We start from the raw sequence: 24,241 nt of genomic DNA, 5'->3' as shown, positions 1-24,241 counted from the left end.
GATGGCAGAGGGGAAGAAGCTGTTCCTGAATCACTGAGTGTGTGGCTTCAGTCTTCTGTAACTCCTACCTGATGGTAACAGTGAGAAAAAGGCAGGCCCTGGGTGCTGGAGGTCCTTACTAAATTATGGTGCCTTTCTGAGTCACCGCTCCCTAAAGATGTCCTGGGTACTTTATAGGCTAGTGCCCAAGATGGATCTGACTAGATTTACAACCTTCTGCAGCTTATTTTGGTCCTGTGCAGTAGCCCCTCCATAACAGACTGTGATGCAGCCTGTCAAAATGCTCTCCATGGTACAACTATAGAAGTTTTTGAGTGTATTTGTTGACATGCCAAAACTCTTAACTCCTAATAAAGTATAGCCGCTGTCTTGCCGTCTCTATAATTACATTGATATGTTGGGACCAGGTTAGATCATCAGAGATCTTGACATCCAGGAACTTGAAACTGCTCACTCTGTCCACTTCTGATCCCTTTATGAGGATTGGTACGTGTTCCTTTGTCTTACCCTTCCTGAAGTCCACAATCAGCTCTTTTGTCTTACTGACGTTGAGTGCCAGGTTGTTGCTGCGGCACCATTCCACTAGTTGGTATATCTCTCTCCTGTATGCCCTCTCAGACAGACAGACATACTTTATTGATCCCGAGTGAAATTGGGTTTCATTACAGAAGCACCAACCAAGAATAGCGTAGAAATATAGCAATATAAAACCATAAATAATTGTATAATAGTAAGTTAATTATGCCAAGCAGAAATAAGTCCAGGACCAGCCTATTGGCTCAGGGTGTCTGACACTCCAAGGGAGGAGTTGTAAAGTTTGATGGCCATGGGCAGGAATTACTTCCTATGACGCTCAGTGTTACATCTCGGTGGAATGAGTCTCTGGCTGAACGTACTCCTGTGCCTAACCAGTACATTATGCAGTGGATGGGAGTCATTGTCCAAGATGGCATGCAACTTGGGCAGCATCGTCTTTTCAGACACCACCGTCAGAGAGTCCAGTTCCACCCCCACAACATCACTGGCCTTACGAATGAGTTTGTTGATTCTGTTGGTGTTTGTTTAGCCTCAGCCTGCTGCCCCAGCACACAACAGCAAACATGATAGCACTGGCCACCACAGACTCGTAGAACATCCTCAGCATCATCCGGCAGATGTTAAAGGACCTCAGTCTCTTCAGAAAATAGAGATGGCTCAGAATCTTCTTGTAGACGGCCTCAGTGTTCTTTGACCAGTCCAGTTTATTGTCAATTCATATCCCCAGGTATTTGTAATCCTCCACCATGTCCACACTAACCCCTTGGATGGAAACAGGGGTCACCAGTGCCTTAGCCCTCCTCAGGTCCACCACCAGCTCCTTAGTCTTTTTCACATTAAGCTGCAGATGATTCTGCTCGCCCCATGTGACAAAGTTTCCCACCGTAGCCCTGTACTCAGCCTCATCTCCCTTGCTGATGTATCCAACTATGGCAGAGTCATCAGAAAACTTCTGAAGATGGCAAGACTCTGTGCAGTAGTTGAAGTCCGAGGTGTGGATGGTGAAGAGAAAGGGAGACAGGACAGTCCCCTGTGGAGCCCCAGTGCTGCTGACCACTCTGTCTGACACACAGTGTTGCAAGCGCACATACTGTGGTCTGCCAGTCAGGTAATCAATAATCCATGACACCAGGGAAGCATCCACCTGCATCACTGTCAGCTTCTCACCCGGCAGAGCAGGGCGGATGGTGTTGAACGCACTGGAGAAGTCAAAAAAACATGACCCTCACAGTGCTCGCCAGCTTGTCCACGTGGACGTAGACACGGTTCAGCAGGTAGACGATAGCATCCTCAACTCCTAGACGGGGCTGGTAGGCGAACTGGAGGGGGTCCAATTGTGGCCTAACCATAGGCCGGAGCTGCACTAGAACAAGTCTGTCCAGGGTCTTCATGGTGTGGGAGGTCAATGCCACCTGTCTGTAGTCATTGGAGCCACTGGGGCTACTGTCTTTGGTACAGGGATGAGGCAGGACATCTTCCACAGCACAGGAACCCTCTGGAGACTCAAGCTCAGGTTGAAGACATGGTGAATACTCCACATAGCTGGGGGGCACAGGCTTTATCCGGGCCTGCAGCCTTGCTTGGGTAGAGACGTTTCAGCTGTCTTCTCACCTGTTCAGCTGTGAAGCCCACTGTGGTGGTTTCAGGTGTGGGATGGGTGTAGTCATGAGAGCAAGGTGGGGGGCTGTGAGGAAGGGTAGGAGGGGAGAGTGGAGTATGTGTTGGTTGGGGGCCGACAACAGATGAATTAGTCATGGTAAAGTGGCAGAGTGGACTCAATGGGCTGAATAGTCTTAATTCTGCTCATTTGTCTTATGTTGTTTTGGTCTTTAAATAGTTTTCTGTATGAATGATATAGATTGAGCTAAAATTCATTCTTCCAGCCATCTCTGATTTTTCTTACTCTCTGACAAGATAAACATGTTTCATTTTAAATTTTCTTGCCTATTCAACCTAATGCTCTATTTGATTAGAAAAATATTTTGTCATTGCTCAAGAGTTTATGGTATATTGTGAGCTATAGTTGATGAAGATATTTTACACGATATTAAGTACATGAAATATTAAAAATAAATTTCACAAAATATCTCATAACAGATGTAAACAGATTTAAAGTTCTCAGAATTTATGGAATCGTGGGAGGTTAGGTGTGAAATTGGGTGAAGGACAAAGAAGAAAAGTTATGGAAAACGGTTGAATTTCAAGTTGGAAGGAAATAGAAATGGAGTTAGTATCAGGTAAATTGGCCCTGTCTATAAATGACTTACACTTGAGCATCTAAAGATTACTTCTAAAGGGTGCAGAGAGAAAACAGTTAATGTTGATGACGGATGTTGAGAAACCTTGAGTGTACTAGCATGAATGCTGAACACAAGGGATCCTGCAGATGCTAGAAGTCCTGAGCAACACACACAAGATGCTGGAGAGTACCTGCTATTTCAGGCGACGTCTCTGCAGAGGAAGAAATATTCTATATTTTGGGCCAAGACCCTTCACTCAAAGTAAGTGGGAAGAAGCCAGAATAAAATGTCGGGGGAGCAGAAGGATTACAACATAGAATGTGATAGATGAAGACAGGCGTAGGCCGGTGGGGCAGGAGTTATGAAGTGAGAGCTGGGAAGTGGTAGATGGAAAAGGTAAAGGGCTAATGAAGAAGAAATCTGATAGGAGAAGGGAGTGGACCACAGGAGAAAGGGAAGGAGAGGGGTGGCACCAGAGGGAGGTGATGGGCAGTTGAAGAGAAGTGATGATGTAACAGGGGATCCAGTATGGGGAATGGAAAACAAGAGAAAGGGGAGGGGGAATTACCAGAAGTTGAAATTAATGTTCATGCCTTCATGGTGCTCCAATGAGTGGCCTCATTGTGGCAGTGGAGGAGGCCATGGACCAACATGTTGGACTGGGAATGGGAAGTAAAAAATGGGTGGCCACTGGAAAATCTACCTATTGTGGCAGATGGAGTGAAGGTACTCAATAAAATGGTCCTATTCAGAAGTACTGGTGTCCAGCAATGAATTATCAATGAACATCAGTAAGAATTAAAGGAAAAAATTCTGCAAAACTTTAAAATTTATTACGATTCAAGCAAGACAACTACTAATTTATTTCTCTATCTATATCTATGTATATATCTATATCTATCTATCTATCTATATATATAAAATATCAGCTAACTAGATGCTGACTGGGTCTATTCTGATTTATATCATTTTGTTTCAAATTTCCAGTATCCATCATATTTTTCTTTCAGTCTTGAAAGTTGTCTTCAGTAAAAAGCAATATGGAGTCATCAAGAAGATGACATCTGTAATAAGTCAGCATCTTTTCAATATTGCAGTGAAGTGCTTGTAGCTCAGGGTGATGTCTGAAATCCATAACTTTCTCATGGTGATCGCTACCACCCAGTCACCTAATTATCAGGGAGGATTGCAGCTGGATATCAAAGGCAATACCTCCTATATTACAAGTTTAACTAGGAGTATCAGAAATATGTAGTTTACCATACTAAACCTGTGGCAACTTCTGATTCCAGCTGAGACAAATCAATTATAATATTACACATGTACGTAGAAGTTGTCCATTTTAGGAATAGGAGAATCAGAATCAGGTTAAATATCACTGGCATATGCTGTGTGATTTGTTAACTTTGCGGCAGCAGTACAATGCAACGCATGATAATATAGGAAATCATACTGCGAATTACAGTAAGTATATATACGTGTATCAAATAAATATGTAGGGCAAAAACAGAACTAACAAAAGTAGTGAGGTCATCTTCATGGTTTCGCTGTCCATTCAGAAATCGGATGGCAGAGGGAAAGTAGAAGCTCTTGAGTCACTGAGGGTGTGCATTCAGGCTTCTGTATCTCCTTCCTGATGGTAACAGTGATGTCCTGCGTAATGGGTGCCCTTAATGATGGACACCACCTTTTTGAGGCACTGCTCCTTGAAGATGTCATGAATACTACAAAGGCTAGTACCCATGATGGAGTTCAAAATTTTCATTTTTTATTTAAGTCTCTATCCTTAATTGCACCTGAACCAAGAAGGCAGATGAATGCCAATCACGTGGGTGGGCTGCAATTCATATATTAGTTGTTGGAATTGATTGTTAGGGATGAGATTACAGAATACCTGGAGGCACATGACAAGATAGGCCAAAGCCAGCAATGGTTTCCTGAAAGGAACATCCTGCTTGACAAACCTATTGCAATTCTTTGAGGATATTACAAGCAGGGTCAACAAAGGAGATGCAGTGGACTTGGTGTACTTGGATTTTCAGAAGGCCTTTGACAGGGTGCTGCACATGAGGCTGCTTAGCAAGATAAGAGCCCATGGTGTTACAGTGAAGTTACTAGCATGGGTGGAGCATTGGCTGGTCGGCAAAAAACAAAGAGTGGGATTAAAGGGATCCTATTCTGGCTGACTGCCACTTACCAGTGGAGTTCCACAGGGGTTGGTGTTGGGACTGCTGCTTTTTACAATATATGTTAATGATTTGGACTATGGTATTAATAGATTTGTGGCTAAATTTGCCAATGATACAAAGATAGGTGGAGGAGCGGGTGGTGTTGAGAAAACAGAGAGCCTGAAGAGAGACTTATATAGTTTTCTGGACTGGGCAAAAGAAGTGGCCAATGAAATACAATGTTGGAAAGTGTATGGTCATGCACTTTGATGGAACAAATAAATGGTCAGGCTATTACATTGCTGGGGAGAGAATTCAAAATGCAGAGATGCAAAGGGACTTGGCAGTCCTTGTGCAAGATACCCTAAAGGTCAACCCCCAGTTTGAGTAGGTTGTGAAGAAGGCAAATGCAATGTTGGCATTCATTTCTAGAGGTATAGAATATCAGCTCTTGGGCTATATTCCCTGGAATTCAGGACAATGAGGGGAGATTACATAAAAACATTCTGAATTTTAAAGGCCTGAACAGATTAGATATGGCAAAGTTATTTCCCATGGTAGGGGATTCTAAGACCAGAAGGCACGACTTCAGGATTGAAGGAAGTCCATTTAGAACTGAGGTGCAGAGAAATTACTTCAGTCAGAGGGTGATAAATCTGTGGAATTTGTTGCCACGAGCAGCTGTGGAGGCCAAGTAATTGGGTGTATTTAAGGCAGAGGTAAATAGGTTCTTGATTAGCCTGGGCATCAAAGGGTAGAAGCAGGGGAGTGGGGATGATTGGAAGAATGGTAAGCAGACTCGATGGGCTGAATGGCCTACTCCTGCTCCTATATCTTATAGTCTTACAGTCGTAGCATTGCACATCATTACTCACTACAAATAATCATTCTTTGCAGCATGTACAGGATTTAACAGTGACAAATGTTTTGTAGCACTGTACTGCTGCTGATATTATTAAGCAATTAATCAAAATTTAGCTATGCTTGGCAATGCAGTAATATTGCAGCAGAGACCCGCCCCTTTTCACTGTGATCTGCTCCGAGGCTCAGCAGGGTCGGGTAAAGTCAGGTAGTGCGATGGTGATAGGAAGCTGTATAGTTAAGGAGACAGACTGGAGTTTCCGTTGATGAGAGAAAAGATGCCAAGATGGTGTAATGCCTCCCAGGGGCCGGGGTCAAGGAGGTCTCAGGGTGGCAGCAGAGTAATCTTAAGAGGGAGGGTGAGCAGTCGGACGTTATGGTGCATATTGGCACCATTTACACTGGTAAAACAGCACCTTCAAGGTAGTAATCTCTGCATTATTCCTGATAACACATTCTAGTCAGGACAGAAATAGGATGAGAGTACAGATAAATAAATGGTTGAGCATCTTGTGCAAAGAGAGCGTTCTTGGTGGGTAAAAAAGGGGGGGGGGTTACACCTGAACCCAAGGGGTCCAATATCCTTATGGGCAGGTTGGTGAGATCCGTTTGGGAATATTTAAATTAATTTGCTTGGACAATGGGAACCAAAGTGATAGGGCTGAGGATGGGGCAGTTTGCACACATGTCGATGCAGGTTGTAGTGAGACTGTGAGGAAGATAAGGCAGATGATAGGGCAAAATTGCAGTCACTGGAATGAGTTAAAGTGTATCATGGGTCAAAAGTTATAAGGGTGATGACTAAATGATTGGAAGTGTTATATTTGACTGCACTCAGTATTCGGAATAAGTTAGATGATCTTGCAGAGTTGTTAGAGATAGAAAGGCATCACTGAAAGATGATCATAGTTGGGAGCTTAACATCCAAAGATATAAATTGTATCTAAAAAGGAGGCAGATATGCAGATAGGGTGGGGTGGTTTTAAATCCTTAGAAAGTGGTCACATAGAATCAGATTGGAAGATGTAGAATTTTTGTGGATAGAAGGCAAAGGTAAAAAGATCCTGATGCAAATTATACACAGGTTTCTGAACAGTAGCTAGGTTGTAGGATATAAATTACAATGGGCATGAAGATGTTGGAATCCACTATTAAAGATGAGGTTTCTGGGCACTTGGAGGCACATGATAAAATAAGCATAGCTTTCTTAAAGGGAAGGCTTGCCTGACAAATCTGTTGGAAGTCTTTGAGGAGATAACAGGCAAGATAGACAGACGATGGTCAGTGGATGTTGATAACTTGGATTTTCAGAACACCTTTGACAAGGTACCACACAGGAGGCTGCTCAACAAGTTAATAGCACATGGTATTACAGGAAAGATACGAGCATGGATGGAAGATTGGCTGACTGGCAGGAGCAAAGAGTGGGAATAAAGGGGGCCTTTTCTGGTTGGCTGCCATTGACTAGTAATGTTCTGCAGGGGTTGGTGTTGAGACCAGTTCTTTTCACACTGTATGTCGATAATTTGGATGATGGACTTTACAGCTTTGTGGCCAACTTTGTGGATGATAGGAAGATAGGTGGAGAGATAGGTAGTATAGAGGAAATAGGGTGTCTATGGAAGGATTTAGATGGATTGGGAGAATGGGCAAGGAAGTGGCAGATGGAATATAGTTCAGGAAACAGTATCGTAATGCACTTTAGTAGAAGGAATAAAGGCAAAGACGCTTTCCTAAATGGGGAAAAAATTCAAAAATCAGATGTGTGAAGAGACTTAGGAGCCCTTGTGCAGGATTCCCTTAAGGCTGAGTTGGTGGTATGAAAGGCAAATGCAATGTTAGCATTCTTTTCAAGAGGATGAGAATATAAGAGCAATGATGTAATGTTGAGGCTTTATACGGCATTGGTCAGACTGCACTTGGATAATTGTGAACAGTTTTGGGCCCCTTATAGAAGAAAAGCTGTCTTGGAGAGGGTCAAGAGGAAGTTCATGAGAATGATTCTCGGAATGAGAGAATTAATGTATGAGGAACACTTGATGGCGTGCAGCCTGTACTCACTGGAGTTTAGAAGAATGAGGGGGATCTCAGTGAAAACTATCGAACATTGAAAGACCAAGAGAGAGTGGATGTGTAGACTATGTTTCCTATAACAAGTGTGTCTAGGATCAGAGGGCACATCCTTAAAATAGAAGGACGTCCGTTTAGAAAAGTGATGAGGCAGAATTTCTTTGGCTAGAGGGTGGTAAATCTGTAGGATTTAGTGCCACAAGCAACTCTTGGAAGAAAATTATAATTTTATAAGAAACACAATCTAAATAATTCCATGCTTGATTTTTAGATTAGAAATGGGATGTTTGTACAGGTTTGCATGAAGACTAAGGTTTTGATTCATTGAAACTATTTTGATATGAAAAATTGGCTTTAACTTCAATGTCTAGAAAAGAAGAATTGATCTGAGAAAATAAGACAGTAAAACTGTGAGAAGTGGAAACTGGTGAGTGGCATTCATCTCCTAGAGAGTACTCTGCCATTCACTTTCCTCTTGATTTCCTTCTTTCTTAGAAATCTATTTCAGCGTTAAGTATCCATAAGGATTCTGCCCTAATAGTTTTCTGTTTCAAGGAGTTCCAAAGACTCATAACCTTCTGAGAGAGGAAGTCCTTCCTTGTCTCAGTCGTAAGGGGCTGTCCATTTATCTGAGACCATAACTTTTGAATACAGGCTCTCCCATAAGAGGAAACATTGTCTCAGTATTTACCCCATCTAGCCTCTATGAACCACAAATGTTTCAACAAGATCTACTCTCCTTCTTAATGCCAATGACTTGAATCTCAAAACCTTGTTTAATATTATTAAGGTTTTTTAAGCTGTCAATTAAAAAAAAAAGACTTCAATACTACCTGAAACCTGGAGGTGGAGTTTCTGCCTTATGTTTCATTGAATAATCAGCTGCAAGTTGAACTTGAGGTTGTGCCAGTTTTCAACAGTGCAGTTATAAAACAGCTGGACATGCTCAGAAGTTCTGGAAAGTTCCACTGGAAGAGAAGCAATTTCTCAAACATCAAGTTATTGTTTAACTTAAGGCTGAAATGGATTTCCAAAAATGGCAAATGTGAAATCTTTTATCAATCGGTATAACTGTACAGCAATTAATGGAAGCCTGACATGTTGATTAATATTATGTGGAGGCACAGTCAATGCCCTGGGCAAAGGAAGCTTGCAGCACAATATTCCTTACACCACAGCAAAGAATTAGATTATCAGTTTATGCCAGACAAGACATGGGGTTGAAATTCTTTGATATTTTGCCCTGCTTTGCCTGGATGTGATCAATTTCCTCTGGGAGGTGGGAGGAGAAAAACGTTATATTCTAGTGGAAGTTCTATCTCATGATGCACACTCAGTGGCTACCTTATTGGGTAGCTTCTGCATGGTTATTTGAGTTTCTGTCTCCTTCTTGTCAGATCAAACCATTCTGGCCATTCTCCTCTGACCTCTATCATTAACAATGTGTTTTTTTTTTGCCTAGAGAACTGCTGCTCATTGGAAGTTTGTTTTTGTTTTCACACCATTCTCTGTAAGTTCATCAGTCTGTTATACATGAAGATTCCAGGAGATCAGCAGTTTCTGAGATACTCAAACCATCCTGTTTAGTGTCAACAATTATTCCATGGTCAAAATCACTTACATCCCTTTTCTTCCCTATTCTGATGTTTGGCCTGAACAACAACTGAACCTCTTGACCACGTCTGCAGGCTTTTACGCATTGGGTTGCTCCCACATGATTGACTGATTAGATATTTGCATTAACAAGTAGGTGTACCTATGTATCTAATAAAGTGGCTCTGGCTATATACCCCGGCTGATCTTCCCAGGAGATCAACAAAGTTCTATTGACAAATTGTACATTGTTGGATATTTCTGAACGGTGGCAGTAACACAAGCTTACCCTCAGCAAGGCGCTGAGCTCAACTGGTGGACTTCTAGAGATCAGCAAGACGAGGCAAAGAGTTGCAGGTTTCCCAGCTGTTAGGCTGGGACACGCTCAGAGACTTTACAAGCCAGCAAGCCTGCCCACTGAGCCCATGCCTGCTGAATATCCAAGGAGACCATTAAAATGACTGAGAGAAGACAGCTGTAGGAAGGAAGATAGATTGATCATTTCATTTGATTTAATTTAGAATGCTAAGATATCCATAATTACTTTTGTGTGCACTCTTTTTTAATCAAAATGAGCTAAATTTATAAGCATTATTTTGACTACTTAGTAGTTCCTGTGTTCCTTTTAATGTAAGTGAACCCCAAAAATGCTTATTGACATAACTAGCCACTTCCATGCCATTGACTTGGTCGCCAGTAAGTGATGGTATCTAGGACAATGCTGGATAAAGTAACATGGCTCAGCTGCAGGTGAGCAGAATCTCAGGGTGATGAAAGATCCAGCCCATTGCCTAATGCATTTGGAATTAGGCAATGCATTGTTGTAGATGTCAACTATTAACTGTAGAGTCGTAGGGGCATGTGGACTTGGGTTAGTTGGAAGTTTACATACCTATTTCTTTATTAAAAATTCCTAAATGATGTATTGTTCAAAAAGCAGGCAGCTGTGCATTATTGGTAAATCACACAGACATATCCAAACATTTAGTGCCTAAATTCTTATCTGTGCAGTGATAAGCTAATTTTGTGCAAAAACCAGAGCTATAGGGTTCTGCTTTCCTCTTTTGACATGGTGCCATGGGACAATGGCCATTTGAGGGGGCATCATACTTGGTAAACACTGCCTGACTAGCCAAATATTTCTATCATTTCTAACATTCTTCAGTTTCACATGTTGCATTTCTTGACATTCAACAACAAGAGAAAATCTGCAGATGTTGTAAATCCAGGCAACACACAAACTGCTGGAGGAACTCACCAGGCCAGGCAGCATCAATGGAAAAGAATAAAAAGTTAACATTACAGACCAAGACCCTTCCTCCGTCCTGGATTTTTAGCCAGCCTATGTGAAGGAGAAATATGTTCCACTTTAAAGAGAGGAGATATGATGTTAAAACAGTGCTGTAGATTCATAGCCATCATTATCAATGCTATTGCTTATTCTCTATTTAATTCACCAAATTTAAGTACCCTGACCATTGTGGATACATTTCAATTCAGACCTCCTGGCTGCTATGCAATAACTTAACTGCTACACTTCTTACAGATATAAGTGCTCCATCAATTTATAAATCAGGATTCTGACCATTAATTTGTTTGGGCAATATAAGACATTATTGGTAAGGCCAAATTTGGAGTATTGTGTCCAGTTCTGTTCACCGAATTATAGGAAAAATGTCAACAAAATAGAGAGAGTACAGAAGAGATTTACTAGAATGTTACCTGGGTTTCAGCACCTAAGTTACAGAGAAAGGTTGAACAAGTTAGGTCTTTATTCTTTGGAGCATAGAAGGTTGAGGACGGACTTGATAGAGGTATTTAAAATTATGAGGGGAATAGATAGAGTTGACGTGGATAGGCTTTTTCCATTGAGAGTAGGGGAGATTCAAACAAGAGGACATGAGTTGAGAGTTAAGGAGCAAAAGTTTAGGGGTAACACGAGGGGGAACTTCTTTACTCAGAGAGTGGTAGCTATATGAAACAAGCTTCCAGTAAAAGTGGTAGAGGCAGGTTTGATATTGTCATTTTTTAAAAAAATGGTTAGGTTCATGGACAGGAAAGGAATGGAGGGTTATGGGCTGAGTGCAGGTCAGTGGGACTAGGTGAGAGTAAGCATTCGGCACAGACTAGAAGGACCGAGATGGCCTGTTTCCGTGCTGTAATTGTTATATGGTTATTACATTTTACCTATCACCTTTTCACTGCAATGTGTAGTCCTTTTTCATCAGATGGAGTTGATACTCATACCAATTGGATATAAAATATTAATATTAAGGTGCAAGTTTGTATTTTGACAGATGTGGGAAATGAAGCATATTCAGTGACTTGCATTATTGTAATGTATTAGAAAGAAGAAAAGTTAAAGCCATAGAGTCACAGAAAAGTACAGCACAGAAACAGGCCCTTCAGCCCATCTAGTTCATGTTGAAACCGCCTACTCCCAACAACCTGTACCATGAAAACTTAGCTTAAACATTGAAATCAAGCTTGCAAGCACCATTTGTGCTGATAGCTCATTCCACCCACTCATGACCCTGTGAATGAAGACATTTCCCTTCATGTTCCCCTTAAACTTCTCACCTTTCACCCTTAAACCATAATGTCTGTATGTTATCCATAATCTCAGTGGATCAGCCTGCTTGCATTTACCCTATAACCTTTTAACCATATAACAATTACAGCAGGGAAACAGGCCATCTTGGCCCTTCTAGTCCATGCTGAACACTTACTCTCACCTAATCCCACTGACCCGCACTCAGCCCAAAACCCTCCATTCCTTTCCTGTCCATATACCTATCCAATTTTACTTTAAATGACAATACTGAACCTGCCTCTACCACTTCTACTGGAAGCTAATTCCACACAGCTACTACTCTCTGAGTAAAGAAATTCCCCCTCATGTTACCCTTAAACTTTTGCCCCCTAACTCTAAACTCATGTCCTCTTGTTTGAATCTCCCCTACTCTCAATGGAAGAAGCCTATCCACGTCAACTCTATCTGTCCCCCTCATAATTTTAAATACCTCTATCAAGTCCCCCCTCAACCTTCTATGCTCCAAAGAATAAAGACCTAACTTGTTCAACCTTTCCTTGTAATTTAGGTGCTGAAACCTAGGTAACATTCTAGTAAATCTTCTCTGTACTCCCTCTATTTTGTTGACATCTTTCTTATAATTTGGTGACCAGAACTGCACACAATACTCCAAATTTGGCCTTACCAATGCCTTGTACAATTTTAACATTACACCCCAACTCCTCTACTCAATGTTCTGATTTATAAAGGCCAGCATACCAAAAGCTTTCTTCACCACCCTTTCCACATGAGATTTCGCCTTCAGGGAACTATGCACCATTATTCCTAGATCACTCTGTTCTACTGTATTCTTCAATGCCCTACCATTTACCATGAATGTCCTATTTGGATTATTCCTACCAAAATGTAGCACCTCACACCTATCTATACTACTCATAATGCTATATACCTTTATCAAGTCTCCTCTCAATCTTCTATGCTCTAAGGAATAAAGTCCTAACCTATTCAATCTTTCCGTATAATTCAAGTCCTCCAGACCCAGCAACATCCTTGTAAATTTTCTCTGTACTCTTTCAACCGTATTTATATCTTTCCTTGTAGGTAGGTGACTGAAACTGCACACAACATTCCAAAAATGGTTGAATACCTTTGTTTATTCATTAGGTCAAGCAGCATCTATGGAGAGGATGATGAAAAGTGTTGGTCTGAAAAGTTAATTGTTTATTCCTTTCCATCAATGCTGCCTGACCCGCTGAGCCCCTCCAGCACTCTGTGAGTATTACTCTAGATTTCCAGCATCTGTGGAGTTCTTGTGATTTTGTTTCTTCATGTCTATTTTGATTTTCTCTGCAGATTATCATCCATCCAGATTTCACAGCCTGCATAATATGCCCGTTGAATGTGAGTTGAACACAGTGAGTGAATCCTGCTGTTGTATGTTTCAGATATTCATCATTGTGAATATATTGCAATTTGTAAGAGAAGAAGCCATATTTAGTTTTGCATGGTGTGGTGAGCTTTTCCTAGTTGTTTTAATCACAATTGTTGGTTACCAGAGTATCCTTGTCCCTTTGGCACAATTTAGTACATTTTTTGATGTTCTGTTGAATTCGTTCCCTTCTATAACCTGCAACAAAAGTTGTGTTACTCTGCATCTGCACTCTTGTTCACAATGATCTGAGCAGAACCTGTTATGCAGAGAATATCTTATAAAATATCCATGAACTGCTCGCTTATTTCCAATTTGCATTCTGGCAGCATGTCATGTAAATGTATCAGCAAATAGAAGGGCACAGAATAATTCACAAAACAGCTGTAAAGGTTTTGCCATTTAGACTCTCTGCTCTGAATTCTTCCAATAACAGCAAAATGGCAAAATGATGTGGAGGCACAGAGAGAGAAGAATAAGGAACTGTGTCTGGAAATGAAATGAGACTGAAACTAATATTAACTCTGAAATCATTGAAGCAGCCATTCCAGGTCTTCCTCTCAATGCTTGGATTTTGTGCAATTTAAAACATGTAAAATTCAGCAAAGAACAAATTATTCCACAGTGTCTACCCTCTGCCAATTCATCTTAATTGCCTCGATCATAAATACAGATGTAGAGCCAACATGTGTGGCTGGGGACAGTCACTTACATGGAAATATTTGCTTCCTGGCATCAAATTAAGTTTTATTGGAGTCACCCAATTACTGAAAATGCTTGCCAACATCCGGCAGATAGATTATGTGTTTCCTGTCGCTTATTTACAAAATGGAACTCAAAATGCCACCTAATATTCAGAGCAAGTTATTTACACAATGGGGACCTCTAGATAAGAAGCATCTGTTTCTTGCCGACGTGGGTTTTTGAACGGATTACATAATCTACACTTTATAGAAGAAATATGGAAAGTTATCATAAAGAGAAAAAAAAGTTAAATAATATCCCCATTTTAGAACATACGGAAGTACAAAACTGTTAACAAACTTATTTTTTGAATGTAATGGCAGAGAGAAATACAGCAAAATCCTTCATCTGGCAAGGAGGTAAATAGCTAGATCTGCTAATTACAATGTCACAGGAATAAATATTAGTTTGTATAACATGTAGTCTTTTAAATAATACCATTTTGGTCTTATATATCTATTCAAGAGGGCAGATTAGATAGTAGTTTACCTGTTCATGTAAAGGCAGCAATTCCAATAATAACACTCCAATACTGCACTGGCTCTTAAACTCGTCATATTCTCATCGATATAGTGCTATCACAGAGCCAAGGTTGGCACTTCATTTAATTGTTTTTGAAAGTACTTCTCAATAAATACATACATCATGTAATTCTAACTGCCATTATTCCGGCCTGCATTAATTTTAGGCAAAAAGAGATACATTCCTATGGCTCTTTTGATGACTTTGGGACATACAAAATGCTTTACAGCTGATGGAATATTTATCAGTGTGACCATTGTTGTAGTACACCATGCTATTTATTTCATTGCCACACTCCCTATTCCCTGGTGAAAGAAGCCAGTTTAAGAAAGAGGAAGTACAAAAGGCGAGGATTTAAACAGTTTCTCTCCATATTTAAAGATCCATGAAATCAGAGTAGATGACCATTTGCTCTGTTTTCTCTTTGATAATTTTCTTCCACAAGTGTTTTATATAAAATTGGAAAGATTCATGATCGGTAAAATAGTTGGGCATTGAGCTCAATGTGTTTAAATTTTTTCAGTTTACTTTTTGTAAGCCCATATGATGCTGAAATAAATAGTCCCTAAGAATAAGGATCACAATATGTGATTAACAAACATTCAATAAAACTGGCACAAGCGGCAGTCCAAGCACCTGCTGCTTGCTGATTATAATAATTTCACCTCATTTCCATTCACAAGCTGATCCTGAGCTTCCAGTAACCAATCACTTTAAGTAACCTGAGGGTAAGCAAGATGGCCATCACTTTATCTTTGAATGAGGCATTTTAGAGCTTTCTGAATTCAAAATTTAGGTCTGATTTAAGGTAATGATCCTGGCCTCTCATTTACAATTCTCAGGAACTTTCATTTGTTTATTCCCATCTTGTTACCATCCTCACATCATCCCTTTTTATCATATATTCCGACCTGGTTTCCACCTTATAATGGATGCTCCACTTTTTCTTTTGTTCCTCCTTTTTCACTGTACCTTAAGTTTGTAACATTGCCACTTTTGCCTGTTCTGATAATAGGTCATTGATCTCTAGGTTAACTCCACAGATGCCGCCTGACCTGTGGGGTTTCCAGGTAAATTTTGCATTTCCATGCCTGCTGTATGAACAGTTATCAACTTGTGTGCATAGTTAGTTACTCGTGCAATATGCCAGCCTAATGGAAAGTCGCTGAGAATATTATTCTAGAAAACAGCACTGTTTCAAAACCAAAAAAAAAATCAATAGGCCCACAGGCACTGTAATTCTGAATTAATAAGTGAAAAACAAGTTAATTGTGGTTTTCAGTGTAGATATGAAACGTACAATGCACAGCGAGTCTAGGATTTGTAGTTACTAAGTCAGATGTTAGATGATGGTCTGATTTCCAACCTAACATTAATATTTTGCAAGTGGCCTACATATTTTCTTGAAGACTCAATACAAATCATACAGTTCACTGAAAATAGCCACAGGGTTACACAGACCTCACCAAAACAACTGCTTAGATTTGTTTTGCCTTAGCACAGCAAAGCAAATTCCACCTTTCTCAACAATGTAATTGAATTTTAGCCAACTCTTTATCTTTTTCCTATCTAATGCTGAGCTTACCAATGAACTATTAAATATCAATCACCTTAAATCACGTTCCACCACAGGGGAGCTGTACAGTTATCTTGGGTATGATTTGATTCTGATTTGTACCTCGTAGGAATTTTTCTATAAATTATGCAAAGAATAATCAATGCAAATATGTGATATTACTTACCCTTTCATAGTTTATTGTAGAATTGCTGTGCCACAGCACTAAATGTAATTAAGTTTACATTTTAATTTTTCCCCAGGCAAACTATTATAATGCCAAGTTTGCAGTGAGTTTATTCCACTGTCTGTGAGAGTTGATAGGCTGCATCCTGTGAAATCTGCAATTTTAAAACAATTTTTCCTGAAGTAATGTGTTTAATTCTGTATTTGTTGTCTGCCTGGGCAAATCGTTTGTATTTATAGCTGATAAGGCCTGTCATTTTACTCCTTTCACAAATGTTCCATTTCCAACTTAATTCATATACGTTTGCATGGTAAACTATGTGTATCTGTCTGGACATGCCCCTCTGCTGACTGCTCCTGTGGCTCCTCCCACAGACCCCTGTATAAAGGCAATTGGAGGCACTGCTCCCCCCTCAGTCTCTGAGATGCTTTGCTCCATTTTGCTGCTAATAAAAGCCTATCGTTCGCCTCATGTCTCCAAGAGTTATTGATGGTGCATCAGCTTGTAAACACAATAACCCAGTTACTTCGTGTGAGGATGTTAACTCCTAATACTAACCATCAGCTCTTCCTGCTTATTGAGGGTACTGAAAAATATGATTGGCTCAAGTAAAATTAAGGCCTATTTGTCATGCTGTGTACTGGTAATGTTGAAACCCAATTGTGGAGGAAAGGCAGACTCTGATGTAGAAATGGTGATCTGAATTCCAAAAGAACATTGGTGGCTCAGCCAAGCAACACTGGCGGACATATTCTCAAAACTAGAACCCTGCAATTAGCTCTAATCAGGCATCTGCTTAAATAATACAAGTAATGCAGAATCCACAGCCAATCAAAATAAAATTAAGATGTTTAAACAGAAAGCACCAGAAGCTACATTAGAAAGAATGAGTTGCTGGAGAATAAAAAAAGGGAAATCTAAGCAACAATTAACCAATTCAGGTGCTCCATAACCCTCGGATAACAACATTCTACAGTCCCCTTTGCAGGACTGAAGAGCTTATTATATTGTTATTAAGGAAGGAATTTACATGTTCTTCCTTGAGATGTATGAGTAATTTATCTTGCTGTTTTCAGAGGGTTTTCAGCTGCTCTGTGTGAAAATTATTGGTCATAATTTTTTTAAAAAAATGAACAGTTATGCAATATAGGAAAGCCTGTCAGCTGCAACATTACCAATACAGATCTTTCATGATACAGTTGTTCTGACCTGCTGTCTTATGTAACTGCTTGTTGACTTAACTTAGTTACTTATTCAGAGATTGAGCATCATACTTCTTACTGAAGGGGAAATATAGATAAACACATTAAGGTTTTTTTATGTGAAAGGATGTAACATCAAATAAATATTCAAGATTGCTGCTATCAAATAAATGTAACCATTCCCTATAGTCCCAATTGCATAAGAAAGTGAACCTTTTTAGAACTGCCTCAGAAGGCATGAGCAACAAGTGAGGATTATTTTTGAATTTTTAATAATAAAAGTATAAATTGATTAATTTCACATATAATTGGTGGACAAAACATAAACCCCAAAGGCATAAAATAGTTATAATCAAATATGTTTTGCAGTTCAATCGAAGGATAGATGTTTTCCTTTAAAGGACACATCAAGGCCTGACCAAAAATAAAATCAAAACTCATGTAAGTATGAGGCAGTAAATTTATGATCAGAGGAAATGTGATGGAATGATATAGGACATCAATCTGTAAGGATAGAAATTGAGAGGTATGTGACAAGATGGAATGTACTGCCAATAAGATTGGATTGACCTGTCAGGATATTGGTGACAGAATGGAGGAGGCCTAGGAGTAGTTCAGGGAAGAAGTTGGAAGAAGATCAAGGTCTGGAGGCAAACATGGGGTTATCACTGTGAGGACCATTGGCAACAGGAATAAAAATGATGGGATAGGGGGAAGTAGGAGATCAGTCTGGATTAGATTTGGTGGTATAGTCAGTGTACTCTAAGGTTCTTTACACAAATTGAGGTGAGGGTGATGTCTTATCCAGGAAGGCAGAGAGCGTCAGGATGAACATTAATGGTGTCAACAGCAGATCTTGGTAAACAATATCCTACCTTAAAGGAAAGAGGGCCATCCTGCTTAAATATGTAATACCCGAGTCTGTTGTTCATTATCTTTAATTAATGCAGCTATGGGCATTATCCCTCCAGGTAAAACCTATTCTAGTCAAGGAGCTCACCTTTTGCAAGATCGAATGCAAACATAGAGGTTCTGCAGCTCTGAAACTTTAGAAGGTACACAAGCCTTTGACAATTTATTAGTTATCCATGCAAACATTTGCAGGGTTAATTTTGCAGTTGAACAAAGGAGACTATGGAGCCATGAGGGAGGAGCTGGCCAAAGTTAAATGGATGGATATCCTAGCAGAAAAGACAGTGGAACATCAATGGCAGGAATTCTTGGGAACAATGCACAAGGTGCAAAATCAGTTTATCCCCAGGAGAAGGAAGGATTCAAAGGGGGGAAAGGGGCCACAGTGGTTGACAAAGGAAGTCAGAGATTGCATAGCATTAAAAAAAAAGAAGTATGACAGAGCTAAGGTGAGTGGGAAGACAGATGATTGGGAAATTTTTAAGGAACAACAGAACTTAACTAAAAAGGCAATACGGGGAGAAAAAATGAGGTATGAATGCAAGCTAGCCAGGAATATAAAGGAGGATAGCAAAAGCTTTTTTAGGTATGTGAAGAGAAAGAAGATAGTTAAGAACAATGTTGGGCCCTTGAAGAATGAATTGGGTGAAATTGTTATGGGAAACAGAGAAATGGCAGAAGAATTTAATAAGTACTTTAGATCTGTCTTCACTAGGGAAGACACAAGTAATCTCCCAGATGTATGGATGGGCCAAGGACATAGGGTAACAGAGGAAATGAAACAGATTGACATTAGGATAGAAACGGTGATGAGTAGACTAATGGGACTGAAGGCTAACAAATCCCCAGGTCCAGATGGTCTGCAACCTAGGGTACTAAAGGAGGTGGCTCTGCAAATTGCAGATGCATTGGTAATCATTCTCCAATTTTCCTTAGATTGAGGATCAGTTCCTGAGGATTGGAGAATGGCTAATTTTATCCCACTTTTTAAGAAAGGAGGGAGGGAGAAAGCAGAGAACTATCGTCCTGTCAGCCTAAAATCAGTAGTGGGGAAGATGCTAGAGTCCATTATTAAAGATGAAATAGTGGCATATCTAGATAGCAGTGATAGGATTGGGCCGAGCCAGCATGGATTTACCGGGGCAAATCATGCTTGACTAATCTATTGGAGTTTTTTCGAGGATGTAACCAGGAAGTTAGACAAGGGAGATCCAGTGGATGTAGTGTACCTCGATTTTCAGAAGGCATTTGATAAGATCCCACATAGGAGATTGGTGGGTAAAATCAGAGCTCATGGCATTGGGGAGAAGATATTGACATGGATAGAAAACTGGTTGGCCGATAGAAAGCAAAGGGTAGCGATGAATGGGTGTTTCTTGGAATGGCAGGTGGTGACCAGTGGGGTGCCACAGGGCTCGGTATTGGGACCACAGCTGTTTACGATTTACATCAACGATTTAGATGAAGGCATTGAGAATAACATCAGCAAGTTTGCTGATGATACTAAGCTGGGTGGCAGTGTGACGTGATGAGGATGTTAGGAGAATTCATGGTGACTTGGATAGGCTGGGTGAGTGGGCAGATACTTGGCAGATGACATTTAATGTGAATAAGTGTGAGGTTATCCACTTTGGGAGTAAGAACAGGAAGGCAGATTATTGTCTGAACAGTGTAGAGTTAGTTAAGGGAGAAATACAAAGAGATCTAGGAGTACTTGTTCATCAGTCACTGAAGGTGAATGAGCAAATGTAGCAGGCAGTGAAGAAAGCTAACAGAATGTTGGTCTTTATTACAAAGGGAATTGAGTACAAGAACAAGGAAATCCTTTTGCATTTGTACAGAGCCCTGATGAGACCACACCTGGAGTATTGTGTACAGTTTTGGTCTCCAGGGTTAAGGAAGGACATCCTGGCTATAGAGGAAGTGCAGCATAGATTCACGAGGTTAATTCCTGGGATGTCAGGACTGTCTTACGCAGAGAGGTTAGAGAGACTGGGCTTGTACACGCTGGAATTAAGGAGATTGAGAGGGGATCTGATTGCAACATATCAGATTATTAAGGGATTGGATAAGATAGAGGCAGGAAATATGTTCCAGATGCTGGGAGAGTCCAGTACCAGAGGGCATTGTTTAAGAATAAGGGGTAGGTCATTTAGGACAGAGTTAAAGAAACACTTCTTCTCCCAGAGAGTTGTGGGGGTGTGGAATGCACTGCCTTAGAAGGCAGTGGAGGCCAATTCTCTGGATGCTTTCAAGAAGGAGCTAGATAGGTATCTTATGGATAGAGGAATCAAGGGATATGGGGACAAGGCTGGAACCGGATATTGATAGTAGATGATCAGCCATGATCTCAGAATGGCGGTGCAGGCTCGAAGGGTCAAATGGTCTACTTTTGCACCTATTGTCTATAATCAGATTTTGCCAGTAATATCTCTGTGACAATTGAAAGTAGAGCCATAGGTTTCCATTAGTGCTGCATATTTCTGAATTATCTCCTCTACTGAGAAATGTGTCTTGTTATGCCAGATCTGAGAACAGCTTGGAGCAAGATTATGTTTGGACATATACACCATGCTAAGGTTCTAGTTTTCACTATGATGGTACATACCTGTTCATCTCACATTCTCTGTGTGGCACATTTAGGACACTGCACTAAAAATATACAAGAGTAATTTCTGAAATAATTAGGACAAAACTCCTGTCAAAGGAAAAGCTCCAACTTCATAATATATTCTTGTTTAATGACAAAATAAATAGAAGAAATCATCAATTTGATGAGGACATCATTGTCATTTTTTGTTGCTTTAGACCACAGGTGGAAAAATGAAACAAACGACCTTAGAGTCAGGTTTATTTTGGTATTTTGCATGACCAGTTGCTGCAGAAGTAGTAACTATGCTGTTACTTCTGAATGAAATCAATGTTCATCTCACTGCCCCCCAAAAAGTCTTTTTCTTTTGCTTATTTTATTTCTGCATTGCGAACAATATTGAACCCCATCAAATATAGCTAAACCCAGTCAGTTCTATTTTGGTTTTCTTTTTTAAAAAAATATTGATCTGCCTTCTATCAGACTACAGTATGTTTTATAGCAGGATTAGAAAAGAGAAATGATGATTAATATTCATACTCTGGTCCAATTATGTTTTGTCATCAACGCTTGTTCATCTAAGTTACACCTTTGTAATGATTTAAAGTTGAAATTTGCAACAAAAATTGATCAATCATTAGATCAAAAGATCTAATCAAATATACAGTTTTAAATATTTAGTTCTTACTTCTGTATAATAAATATCAGAATACTATAGATGAGTAAAGTTAACATATCAATAATATGAATTCTGCTTTCCTGCGACATTTCTTGTAAATGTACTCAGTGGTGAGGAGGGCATTACTTGTGACGGACTGGACCATATCCATTACTTTTTGTAGGATTTTCAGTTCAAGGGCATTGTGTTTCCATATCAGGCTGTGATGCAACCAGTCTGTATACTCTCCATCGCACATCTTTAGAAATTCGTCAAAGTTTTAGATGTTTTTTAGTTAAAGTTTATTAGACATAGACTTAAACTTGGCACTTGGGATGATTCATTGTTGGTTCACCTCAATTGTCCCTTGTCTTTTTTAGTTTTCAGTGAATCAGTACTGCATGATTCCATCTGTGATCACAGGTAAATGCCATGAGAACTCCATTTTGGTAATATGTAATCACATAAATTGTGCCATATAAGTCCCCACTGCCCTTTAAATGTCTCTTTAAAATCTTCAAAGTTTTGGAGAAAACCCTCATCGCCAATTTGCAATATTTTTCTCTGATTTATTGAAACATATAATACAGTATTTCCAAAGGAGTCAAGATTCATTTACAGAATAGTATATTTAAGGTATTTATGCATTGTGGTTTACAGATGTCAGAGAAAACTGAATGTGCCAAGTATTTTACTGTACAGCAGGCACACCACATGATTCTCCTGTCCAATCGGTTCACAGTATGAAGACATTCATGGTTACAGAGCGAAGGTGGTATTCCATGCCTAGAGATACATTACATGGTGTTAACAATTTGCAGCTCTGTTTGAAACATACAGCAGGTAAATCTTTGGATACCAGTGGGTGGACATGCATGGAACAAAATACAATCAGATGCCAAAGTGATTTGGAGTGGAATTTAAAAGCAAGTATATGTGCAAATGGAAAAAAGGAATTGCATGTTTGTCGTGCAGGGCCTGGACTCCTGCATATTGCCTCCTCCATCTTCATCATTGATTGTCGGTCTGCATGATATAAAGATGATCAAGACCTGTGTATGTGCATGATAGAAAGATGGTACTAGGATGGTTGTTTTTTTTAAAATCTTGACTACAGAAGAGGTATTAAGTTGACAACAATAAAGGGCAGACTCGGTTTTCATAAAGAGTGATTTTAAAGGTCAAGATGGCAGTGAGCTGTGGTCTCCATCGAGATTTTAGCTCAGTTATTTTTTAAGTACATTAGGACAGCTTTAGGGACTGAGCAAGGAGTTAGGGATCAGTTTAGGGTTTAGGAACACAGGTGTAGAGGAGTTAGAGGTCAGCTCTCCACTTCCTGCTGAACGTTCAGTGATGTGGTCATTGGGCCTAAGGTCACGAGATATTGAAGATCAAAGCCCAAAGGTCGATCAGAGTTCCAGACATTGGAGCCTGATGTGTTTGAAGTCTGGTTCCTGGATTCTTGGAGGCCTGTCAATGTGTGAGAGGCTGAGAGGGAAGGAGGAAAAGGAGTTGTTTTGACATTTTTTTGTTTTGTTCCTTGCTGTGTTTTGTGTTTTCCTGCTAAGCATTGTGGCACTGGAATGTGTAGCAGCACAGTCCCAGGTTGTGTTGGTTTTAATGTGAACGATGTATCTCTCTGTATTTTTCGATGTACGTATGAAAAATAAATCTAAACCTGAATCCGAATCCAACTATTATTTCATTTCAGTCTTTAATATTCAAAGCCAACTAGTTTTGTTCCCATTTAGAGAACTAAGGTAAATGAACTTTAAAGTAAGTCAGCAGGGGGACAAGAGGTGAAGTGATAGGGCTGAGGATGGGGCAGTTGGTATATAAGTCAATGCGGTGTGCAACTGTGAGAATGGAAAGACAGATGATAGGTTAAAATTGCAGTCAGTCGGATGAGATGAAGTGTAACATGGGAGCAAAATTGAAAGGGGTGATGAATACAGGACTAAAGGAGTTCTATTTGAATGCATGCAGTATATGGAATAAGGTAGATGACCTTGTAGCGCAGTTAGAGATTGGCAAGAAGACGCTGTGGGCATCACTGAGATGTGCCTGAATGAAGAGCACAGTTGGGAGCTTAACATCCAAGGATGCATATTGTATCAAAAGGACAGTCAAGGAGGCAGAGGGGATGAAGTTGCTTTGTTGGTGAAAAATGAAATCAAATCCTTGGAAAGAGGTGATACAGGATTGGAAGATGTAGAATCTGTATGGATAAGAAACTGCAAGAGTAAAAAGACACTGATGGGAGTTATATGCAGGTCCCCAAATAGTAGGCAGGATGTGGGGTGTAAATTTCAATGGGAAATAGAAAAGGCATGTAATCAAGGCAATGTTACAATAGTCATAGGAAATTTCAATAAGCAGGTAGATTGGGAAAATCAGATTTGTGCTGGATCCCAAGAGAGGGAATTTGTAGAATACCTAA

The 24,241-nt window shown here is 40.0% G+C and overlaps 1 protein-coding gene across 1 annotated transcript in view; it reads left to right on the top strand.

Moving 5' to 3' along the window:
• The window catches only part of lrrc4ca (leucine rich repeat containing 4C, genome duplicate a), a 1,033,148-nt gene that overhangs the window by 686,029 nt on the left and 322,878 nt on the right, over positions 1–24,241 (top strand). The window contains exon 12 of the mRNA XM_059975961.1: positions 13,356–13,403. The gene's annotated coding sequence lies outside the window, so the exon portion shown is untranslated. The remainder of the gene's footprint in view (positions 1–13,355; positions 13,404–24,241) is intronic.

Source organism: Hypanus sabinus, chromosome 7, assembly GCF_030144855.1.
Source record: "Hypanus sabinus isolate sHypSab1 chromosome 7, sHypSab1.hap1, whole genome shotgun sequence".
In the NCBI taxonomy this organism is placed as follows: domain Eukaryota; kingdom Metazoa; phylum Chordata; class Chondrichthyes; order Myliobatiformes; family Dasyatidae; genus Hypanus; species Hypanus sabinus.
This window is presented reverse-complemented; position numbering and strand designations above follow the sequence as displayed.